At 43.8% G+C, this 11,507-nt stretch overlaps 1 pseudogene; it reads right to left on the bottom strand.

Moving 5' to 3' along the window:
- Nucleotides 1-8,101: 8,101 nt before the first annotated feature.
- On the bottom strand, nucleotides 8,102-8,697 carry LOC144683288 (ferritin heavy chain B pseudogene; annotated as a pseudogene).
- Between the last annotated feature and the right edge of the window lie 2,810 nt (nucleotides 8,698-11,507).

Here is an 11,507-nt window from a genome sequence, read left to right as displayed (position 1 = left end):
CTCAGTGTCCTGTTATCACATCCTTTATATTAGACTCTAGCATTTTCCTTACTACTGATGTTAGGCTAACTGGTCTGTAATTTGTTGTTTTCTCCCTTCCTCCTTTTTTAACTAGTGGGGTTATGATTGCCACCTTCTAATCTGCGGGGACCATTCCAGAATCTACAGAACTTTGGAAGGTGACAACCAACACATCCAGTCTTTCCATAGCCACCTCCTTTAGTACCCTGGGATGTAGATTATCAGGCCCAGGAGATTTATCGGCTGTCAGTCTCATTAATTTCTCAAGCTTTTTTTTAGTAATACTAATTTCCTTCAATTCCTCCTTCTCACCAGACCTTTGGTTCTCTAGCATTTCTGGGAAGTTATTTGTGTCTTCCTCTGTGAAGATAGAACTAAAGTAGTTGTTTAATTTCTCTGCTATTTCCTTGTTTTCTATTAGAAATTCTCTTGTTTCGGAATGTAAGGGATCTACATTTGTCTTCACTGGTCTTTTTCTTTTTACATACTTATAGAAGCTTTTACAGTCTGCTTTTATGTTCCTTGCAAATTTATTCTCATACTTTATTTTTCCCCTTTTAATCAATCTCTTGATCCTCCTTTGCTGAATTCTAAACTGCTCCCGATCCTCAGACTTGATACTCTTTCTAGCAACTTTATACGGATCTTTGGATCTAATGTCATCCTTAACTTCTTAAATTAGCCATGTTTGGCCGCTTTTGCTGTCATGTTTTTGTACCAGAAAGGAAAGTATAACTGTTATAATGCATACATTCATTCCTTAAATGTTAAATTTTAATTAAGTTCCCCAATCTATCTTAGCCAACTCACACCTCATACCTTCATAGCTTCCTTTGTTTGGATTTAGGACCCTAATTTCAGATTGGACTACTTCGCTTTCCATCCTAATGAAGAATTTTATCATGTTATGGTCACTGTTCCCTAAAGGACCCCACACAACAAGATTATTAATTAACCAGTCTCATTGCACAATACTAAGTCTAGGATAACCTGTTCCCTAGTTGGTTCCTCAAAAAAGTATTGGTCTAAAAATCCATCTCATACACATTCTAGGAATTTATTCGCCAAAGTATTATTGTTAATTTGGTTTGCCCAGTCTATATGTAGATTAAAGTCATCCATGATTACTGTAGCACCCTTGTTACATGCATCTCTAATTTCCTGTTTAATGCTGTCCCCTACCTTATCACTACTTTTTGGAGGTCTATGGACAACTCCCACTAATGTTTTCCGTCCCTTGTTGATTCTTAGCTCCACCCAGACTGATTCTACATCTAGATTTTCTGAGCCAATATCCTCTCGCTATTGCATTGATCTCATCCGTTATTAACAATGCCACCCCACCTCCTTTTCCTTTTTGCCTGTCCTTCTTAAATATTGAGTACCCTTGGATATTTAGTTCCTAGCCTTGGTCAAACTGCAACCATGTCTCCATAATCGCAATCATATTGTACCCGTTTACATCAATTTGTGCTATTAATTCATCTACCTTATTATGAATGTTCCATGCATTCAGATACAGTGCATTTAGAGTTGTCTGTTTAATATTTTTACAAATCTTTTTTCGTACTATGGCCCTATTTTCTGCTAGCCCTTATTTCCTCTGCCTTCCACTTTTGCTTTCTAATTTTCTGTCTTTCATTCCTACCTTTATTTTGCTCTCTTGTCTCTCCCCGCTCAGGATCCCAACCACCTGCCACTCTAGTTTAAACCCTCCCCCACAGTATTAGCAAATACCCCTGCGAGGATTTTGGTCCCAGTCCTCCTTGGATGCAACCCATCCAGCTTGTACAGGTCCCATCTTCCGCAGAATCCGTCCCAAGCCTCAGGAATCTAAATCCCTCCCTCCTACATCATCTCTCCAGCCACACATTCATCTGGTCTATTCTCCTATTCCTGAGCTCACTAGCATGTGGCACTGGGAGTAACTCTGAGATTACTACCTTTGAGATCAGGCTTTTTAATTTATTTCCTCACTCCCTATGTTCCACTTTCAGGACCCCATCTCTCTTTTACCTATGTCATCAGTATCAACATAGACCACTATCTCTGGCTGTTCACCCTCCCCCTTCAGGATGTCCTGTAGCCGCTCAGTGACACCCTTGACCCTGGCACCAGTAAGGCAACACACCATCCTTGTGTCACATCTGCGGCTGCAGAAACATCTATCTGTTCCCCTTACGATAGAATCCCCTAAAATTCCTGCTCTCCCTCTCTTTGGACTTGGCTCTTGCTGCATTCCCCTGAGGAACCATCTCCCCCATCAGTATCCAAAGCAGAAAATCTGTTAGAGAGGGAGATGGACCCAGTGGATCCCTGCACTACCTGCCTAGTGCTTTCACTCTGTCTGGCAGTCACCCATTCCCTTTCTGGCTGTGCACTCTTTACCTGCGGTGTGACCACCTCATTGTATGTGCCAGCCACAAAGATCTCATCCCTGTGGATGCACCACAGTGACTCCAGCCGCAGCTCTGGCTCTGAAACGTGGATTTCGAGTAGCTGCAGCTGGAGACACTTTCTGTACACATGGACACCCTGGACACTGGAAGTGTCCCAGACTTCTACTGTTGTCAAATATATTGAATTCAAGACTCCTGAAAGGTCTACTAGTGTTGATGATCTCGACTGGGATTTCAGTTCAGAATTGTCCTCACTCTTTGCAAAGGCAGTTATTCCAGCTCCTTTGCAGACGGCAGAAAATGCTCTTCTTCAGTCAGACCGGCCAAACCTCCAGATGAGCACCAACATTTTTAAAACAGAAGGTAGAGAGCAGAAGGAGCAGCAGCAGAAAGTTGAACCCAAACTGCAGTTGCTGTCACGGAACCAGGAAAAACTACAGCAACGAAACTGGATCTTCAATCTCACATGCACAACATGAAGTCAATCTTGGAGCAGGAGAGAAGCGACCATCAACCCACCAAGGCCAAACTCAGGGAGGCACAAGTGCACATGAAGAATCAGAGTACAAAATTAGAAGCCAAACTGCAGGCTGAGCTCGAGGATGAGGAACATACAAACGTAAGGGAGGGAAACCTTCAACTTGCAGGAAAACCATAGCAGACCCACCGAGCAAGAAACCCCAAGTCTACTCTATGAATGAACAGAGTAAACATTCCCTCTGGAAGGAGAGGGATAGGCCCATGGTATCCGACCAGGGAAGACAGAGTGTCAACAAAGAAAAACACAATGCGAAGGAGCGCAAGAAGTGAACCAGATGTTGACACCCATGTATTTGAAATGCCAAGTGCTACAACTTCAACTCCAGACCAACAAATCAGCCCAAAGCAGTTGAGATTGCCACACCTCCAAACTTGAAAAGAACGAGATCTGGAAGAGTTGTAAAGCCTCCAGGCCATCAGAATCTGTAAAGTCAGAGGCTTGGGGAGAGAAGGGATAGCATGTAAATATTATTGTAAATAATATGGGTAAAGACCTGAAGGGAGGTGTAGTGTTAGGGTGTTTGGGACTGTAAGGATTAATGTGGGACTGTGGAAACAGTACTGCCCACATTATGATTTATAGAGTCATATGGGAGTAGTAGAGTGTAGTGGTGAGTCTGTTAGAAGTCAGCATGAAGATAGCGCTTAGTCAGCACTGTTTCCTGTACATAGGTATATAGTTATGTGTTATTAATAAACAGTTATTGTTCAATCATAGAAGCCCCCAGACCTCTTCATGAGACAACGTAAAACCTTACAACAACTCAGACCAGATCCCAGGACAATGGAAAAACTTTAATGGCCTCAGGATGCCCCAAAGCACTTTACAGTCAAAGTGTAGCCACAGTTGTAATGTAGGAAAATGCAGCAGCCATCTTTAATAAAGCAAGATCCCCAAAAAAGCAATGAGCTAAATCACCTGTTTGAGCGATGTCAGTTGAGAGATAAATATTGGGCAGGACACGAGGTAGAATTTCCCTGTTCTTATTCAGAATAGTGCCATGGGATCTTTAACATCTACCTGAAAGGGCAGATGGGGTCTTGGTTTGGTGGTTCATTGCAAAGACGTCACCTCAGACAATGCAGCACTCCCTCAGTACTCCACTGGGGTGACATGTTGCTGTTAGGAGGGAGGGGCTGCAGCAGGAACCCAAGACCCACAAGCACTGCCTTCCATTCCTGACCCAGCATGTGCTGATGGAGCCTATTGGCTTGTTGGAGGGCCAATTGAAAGCAGGCTTCACGTTTGCTCTGCCTCCAATGGCACATAGCAGTATTCAGAAAGCCCTGAATCATGTGGTGCTGGGATAGAAAGTTAATCTCCTTCACATCTCCACTGTGCTGTCAATCCAACAACATCACCAACAAGCTGCTGTTGTCACATGGTCAATATAAACCCACCATAACCATTAACCCCTCACTGAAAACCAATTTAACTGTTTAATTAGATCAACCTATGGAGTTTTATTTCTTCCCTTCAGTGTCAGCTATGGCTCAGTTGGTAACACTCTAACCTCTAAATTAGGAGACTGTGGGACCACTGTGCCACCCCAGGACTTGAGAACAAAAATCTAGGCTTATACTCCAGTGCAGTACTGAGGGAGTGCCACACTATCAAAGATGCTGTTTATCAGATGAGACATCAAACTGAGGCTCTGTCTGTCCTTTCAGGCGGGTGTAAAAGATCCCACGGCACTCCTCCTCCTCTGAAGAAGAGCAATTCTCCTTGGTGACCTAGGGCCAATAGTGACCCGCAACCAACATCACTAAAGCAGGTCATCTGATCATTATCACTTTGCTGTTTGTGGGAGCTTGCTGTGTGCAAATTGGCTGCTGCACTTCCTTCATTATAACAGTTACTATACTTCATTTGTTCTGAAGTGTTTTGTGACATCCTCTGGTGCTATATAAAATGCAAGACTTGCTTTTTTTTCTTTTTTGAACACGTTTCATGAAACAGGAATTTGATTCAAAGCAGATTGTGTAACAACAGATTATTTTCACAAAATGCAGTTATGTTCTGAGAAGAAAGGACTTATAAACATCTGCTAAACCAGCAAGTCATCTTGTTAGTTCAGCTGCAACGCATTTAACAGCAATAAAAGCAGTACAGAGAAAGAGTTCAAGTCAGGCAGTCACAGTAAGCGGCCGTGTGGGTTGGGGTCTATGCCTGCAGGGATACAACTGGAGAGACAATATTGAACCTCCCCTGACTCCTGCATCCCCTCACCCATTCCTTGAGAAACCTTGGACACTGCCAGCATTTCTTGGAACATTTGCATGAGTGGATGTTGTGTACTAGTTTAGTTTAGATCCAGATGTCAAGTTAATTGCTTCCAAATTGAAAACCAAAGTCAACTAACCAGCATTGTAAGTCCAACTGAGTTGCTCTTGTACGCAGTTTAATGGGGTCACTTCAATGTGCTGCCAAATCCTTTCACAATAGTTTTGCTCTTAATTCTTAATTCTGCTGCCAAAGTCCCTGGCCAGGATTTTATGGCCCCTCCCGCCTGGCGGGATATTACGGTCCCGCCGAACTGAATGAAGATTTAAATAGCTCGCTGCAACCGCTGGAGGGAAACACTCCGGGGCGGGGCTGTAAAATCCTGCTTCCCATTTTGCATTTTTCTTCAAACGGAAGGATTGCGAAAACCATTGCGAAAACCATCAGGATTGTGAAAACCTGACAAGACACGAATGCCCAATGCATTAATTTAATGAAGACAAAACATTCTCTGGATGCTAGGCTATCCAGCTTTCCATGTATTAAACTTCAGCGGTTCTCATTTTCATACTTCGACTTTTTAAGGGAGGAGTGATTGTTCTGATGAAAGATCAAGAACCTAAAACATTAACTCTGCTTCTCCCTCCACAGAGGCTGCCTGACCTGTTGAGTATTTCTAGCACTTTCTGTTTTCATTTCAGATTTTCAGCATCCGCAGTATTTTGCTTTTATGTCAGTGATTGTGGAGGGCTTGGCGGGAGGGGGTTGCAAGAAATACAAATCTCAGCCAGGGCTCAATTGTAGAGCTCCCATCTTTGAGTCAAAGAACCATGGGTTTACTTCTCATAAGTCTCAAGACACTCCACGTTGGCACTCCAGTCAGCGCTGAGGGAAATCTGCACTCATGGACACCCCACGTTGGCACTCCAGTCAGCGCTGAGGGAAATCTGCACTCATGGACACCCCACGTTGGCACTCCAGTCAGCGCTGAGGGAAATCTGCACTCATGGACACCCCACGTTGGCACTCCAGTCAGCGCTGAGGGAAATCTGCACTCATGGACACCCCACGTTGGCACTCCAGTCAGCGCTGAGGGAAATCTGCACTCATGGACACCCCACGTTGGCACTCCAGTGCAGTACTGAGGGAAAGCTGCACTCATGGACACCCCACGTTGGCACTCCAGTGCAGTACTGAGGGAAAGCTGCACTCATGGACACCCCACGTTGGCACTCCAGTGCAGTACTGAGGGAAAGCTGCACTCATGGACACCCCACGTTGGCACTCCAGTGCAGTACTGAGGGAAAGCTGCACTCATGGACACCCCACGTTGGCACTCCAGTGCAGTACTGAGGGAAATCTGCACTCATGGACACCCCACGTTGGCACTCCAGTGCAGTACTGAGGGAAAGCTGCACTCATGGACACCCCACGTTGGCACTTCAGTGCAGTACTGAGGGAAATCTGCACTCATGGACACACCACGTTGGCACTCCAGTGCAGTACTGAGGGAAATCTGCACTCATGGACACCCCACATTGGCACTCCAGTGCAGTACTGAGGGAAAGGTGCACTCATGGACACCCCACATTGGCACTCCAGTGCAGTACTGAGGGAAAGCTGCACTCATGGACATGCTGTTTCCTCAGTTACAACATAGAACCAAAGTCCCACCTGTTTATGGTTGGCAGAAACTATAATAGCAATATGTCTCTGTGTGACTTTAAATTCTTTTTACTAACATGAAGTATATATTCCAAAAGGTTTCAAAGCAATAGTTGACCTGCTTCTTTCATGTGTTCAAAGACTGTATCTTTGGGCAAAAGATCAAATTGGTTTGTTCCCTTGAGTAAATTATCAAGCATACACTGGGAAAGATTTTGTTTGTCCAGTGTAGACTGACACAGTGCTTGCAATCAACCTGAATAGTTGTCTTTATATTTGTGTCATCTGTTTACAGCTATTAATCATTTATCTGGGTGATGTATTGTGTTTGCTCAAAAAATTAACAAGAAATGATAGTGTTTTTCCACTGAGGGGTTAAGCAGAAGATTCAAACGATATGGCCTTCTTCCAAAAGATGGTGTAATCCTTCTGCAAGATTTCAGAGACCGAAGCAAGCCTATCCCGTGCATTGCCCTCCTGTGTTTACAGAATCATAGAACGGTGCAGCACAGAGTGAGGTCATTCAGCCTATCGTACCTGTGCCAATTCCACTATATTTTCTCTCATAGTCCAGCCGTTACCCCCTTCAAAGACTTGTCGAATTTCTTATTGAACATATTGAATCTACTTCCACTATTCTTCAGACGCCACATTCCAGATGAAAACATTCAGAAAAATATTTTCCTTATTCCCCTGCACCCTGCCTTTTTTTTACTAATTATCTTAAATCTGTTTCTTCTGGTTACCAACTATTCGGTCATTGAAAATGTCAAAACCCTTTATAATTTTGCTCACCTGTATGAAATCTCCTCTTAACCTTCTCTACTCTAAGGAGGATAACCCGGCTTCTCTGGTCTCTCTGCTTAACTGGAGTCCCTCATCCCTGGTATCATTCCGGTAAATCTCCTTTCCACACTCTCTAAGGGTTTGCTATATTTCCAAATGTGTGGTGTCCAAAACTGGACACAATTATATACTGTCAGCTATCTCTGCCCTCTTGTAGTTGCAGGGGAGGTCAATTGAAAACCTACGCTTCTGCAGTTCACTGAATTGGCCTCCTCCAGTGAGCCTACATGACAGTTTCTCAGCAGATTTACAAAGCCAACCAGAAAGCTTCCACTACTAATGCCAGAACTTGAATATCTCTTGCCATCAGAATGATGAGGTGGGCTGGGCGTGATTTTTTTTTCAATGATGCATATTTTTATTTCCAAGTACAGCAACAGCTCCAGAACTGCAAATTATTTGATCACATCATGCTGTACATGGTGGAAATGAATCTAGATTCACAGTCAATTCAGGGTGAGCTTGTCAAACAGGTACTCTCCCATGCCGTTCTCAGGGACTCCCAGTATCTTCAGGTTGGTGATGTGATCTCTAAGCTTCTTGCTCATCTTCGCTTGCTCATCCAAGTAGTGAGTCTCCAGGAAGTCACAAAGCTGAGGGTCAGTGTTCCCAGAGGAGAGCTTGTGCAGATCCAACAGACTCTGGTTCACATTCTTCTCCATCTGCAGATCTCTGCATTGCCTCCAGACCTTTGCTCCACTCATCCTGCTCTCGTTTATTGGGTCCTCCAGGATGGTTTGGCTTCCACGTTTATTCTGGAATTTCATGAGTTTCTCAGCGTGTTCCCATTCCTCATGTGACTGCTCCTTGAAGAACTCAGCAAAGTGACACAGGGCAACATCATCCTGGTCAAAGTAAGAGGACATGGAGAGGTAAACATAGGAGGAATAGAGCTCCAGGTTGATCTGCTTGTTAACAGCATCCTCACAGTCCTTGTGATAGTTCTGACACACTTGGTAGGCCATCTTCATCTTTAAAGTTGGTAGAAATTAAGTTCAAACAACAGCCTGACCTCTTCCCTCACAAGCTCTTCTCACTTACACTCCCTGCTTGAGCAGTGTGTACACTGGAGAAGATAGAACCAGCTGAATTTACCTTGCAGAAATCAGAAGTTTTATTCGTCATAGCTACAGAGACTCTTGGTGTTAATCTGAAGCCATTATTATGAGGAGTAACTAACTAATTTTGGGATTTTTCAATTTATATATACATTGTAGAACATTATTATATTATTACTAATTATCTGTAAATAAATATTCCCTGTTTTGAAGAGAATTGGGCAGCATTGCACAAGACTTTATTATCCAAAATAAAGAAAGCTGACCCCTTGATTATGTAACACCCACTTTCTTTTATCCAGCAGCTTTACTTTAGTAAAACATCCCAGAGCAGTTGACAGGAACGTCATTCATGAAAAATTGTCAGTGAGCCAAAGAAAGAGATATGATGACAGGTGATCAAAAGGTTGGTCAAAGTGGTAGATTTTAAGGACTGTCTTAAAGGAGGAGAGTGAGGCGGAGAGGTTTAGAGAGGGTATTCCAGGGCCTCTGCAATTGAAGATATGGTTGCCAGTGATCACAGGAGCAGATGTTAATACTGGTGAACAAAGTGAAGCAGGCTGCGGTAAACCTTGAACTGCACAGAAACAAAGCTTATAAATACAGAGGTAATATTTGGAGCTCTAGTTCTTAAGCATAACGTCATAAACAGTTTCTGGCTAGATTTTAAAATCCAGCTGTGTTTAATTTGCGAATCTTTTCTAAATGTCAATAGTGTTTCTTGGACATAGAAAATTTCTGGAATAGGCAATGCAGGACTTAAGAAACTGCAATACTACAATTAACACAACTGAGGATTTCAACTCTTAACTCTCATTTGAATAGTTGTGTGCCAGTTTTTCGTTAGATCATTTCCAAATTAAGATGCACTGTGACCCCACCATGTTGCCATAGAAGTGGTGCTGCATAAGATGTGTGCTTTGAACTGCAGGCTTACAGCTAATGCAGGAGGATCCCGCACACAGCTTCACCCCCAAACAATTCAGACAAATATTACCAGCTGTTACAACGGGTCCCCGGTAGAGAATGAAATATAGAAGGGAGCATTATTGTATAAATCAATAATAACTTGTTTTTGTATAGAACCTTCAAGAGTATTAGAATCATAGGATTGTAGAAATCGACAACATGGAATGAGGATATTTGGTCCATCGTGTCTGTGCCGGTCAGGAAAGAGTTACTGAGCCTAATCTTACTTTCCAGTTCTCACTCTGTAACTCTGTAGGTTTCTGCTTCTACCACACTTTCTGGAATGTGGGAGGGCCAGAAACCAGGCTGGAGAGGTTCAAACTTAGAGATGGGAAGCAACGTTTTCAAGTGCATGGAGAGGGAAGGGACATTGAAGATGGGGAGGTAGTTTGCAAAGACAGGGGGTTGTTTTATTGAGGAGGGGATGATGAAGGCAGATTTGAAAGGGAAGGAGACAGTACCTGAGGAGAAGGAAACATTGACACTCTCGGTTAGCATGGGAAGGGAAATTGGGTGGTCAGCAGTTTTTTGGGAATAGGGTTATGCTGCTGTATGTGGGACTCCTGCATTCTTCACGCTGGGAGGTTGTTTCAGAATCTCAAAACAGGGAAGTAGAGTCAAAATGCAGAAGGTGGAAAGAGGAAGTGAGTTTGCACCTTGGTTCTGCTGAGATTACAAACCCAAACTGTCTAATAAAGATGGTGTAATACTTGGTCCAAGTACATTGAAAAGCGATGTAAAGCATGCGTCCGTGCACTGCCCTCCTCTGTTCATGTACAGTTAGCTCACTGTGTGCTCGTGCAGGCACGTCGGAGGGCAATTCAAACCCTACATTGCCTCATATGCAAATTCAATCTGCAGAGAGGGGCAACTGAGTTAGGTTCACTGGGATAGATGTTGCCTGTTGACTGGGCGGGTGAGCTGGTCAGTGCCAGTTCCAGATGTGAAAAAGACCCTCATCAAGTTGAAGCCTCGATCTTATTTGCAATTGGCAGGCAGGCTGCAGATGCCAAACATGCATGGCGACCACAGCTCACTGAATTCAAGCCTGAAAATCGAGCTGAAGCTGTTGGCAGCAAGGTTCGTTCAGAGGGCATTGGGGAGAGGGGGGACAGATCGCAATCACAGGGCATTGTGGTAACGTGGTGTTGGAAGCACAGGTCGTGGGCTCAATACCCAGGAAGCACACTACTGCACACCTGGGCCTGCAGAAATAGTTCAATGCTGACCTTTACCAGGCCTCAGCCTCTATCTCCAATGGAGCTGATCAAAGCCTGCACAACACAGGCTGTTATTAATCCTGACCGATAAATCAATTGAGGCACCATTGATGTCATAATCCTAATTTCCAGTTTAAACATGGCCTATCACCAGGCAACCATTTTGGACACCCAAATATAGGCCCCTTTCATATGGCACTGGCTGCATTGCCGGTGGTGATGGGATGGAAGGCCACTGATCCCATTCTGAGGCCATTGCTACCCTCTTACCCCAGGCAAGGGCAGCTCAAAATTAAAAAAGGGAAAGAAAGACTTGCACGTCTACAGAGCTTCTCACAACGACCGACGTCTCAAAGCGCTTTACAGCTAATGAATGATTTTTTGAAGTGTAGTCACTGTTATAATGTAGGAAATGCAGCAATAATTTGCACTCAGCAAACTCCCACAAACAGCAATGTGATAATCTTTTTTTCGAAGGATAAATATTGCCAGGACACAAGAGGTAGCTCTTCTTCAAAAGAGTGTCATGGGATCTTTTACATTTATCTGAGGAGGCAGATACAGG

Source organism: Cetorhinus maximus, chromosome 8, assembly GCF_964194155.1.
Source record: "Cetorhinus maximus chromosome 8, sCetMax3.hap1.1, whole genome shotgun sequence".
Lineage (NCBI taxonomy): Eukaryota > Metazoa > Chordata > Chondrichthyes > Lamniformes > Cetorhinidae > Cetorhinus > Cetorhinus maximus.
This window is presented reverse-complemented; position numbering and strand designations above follow the sequence as displayed.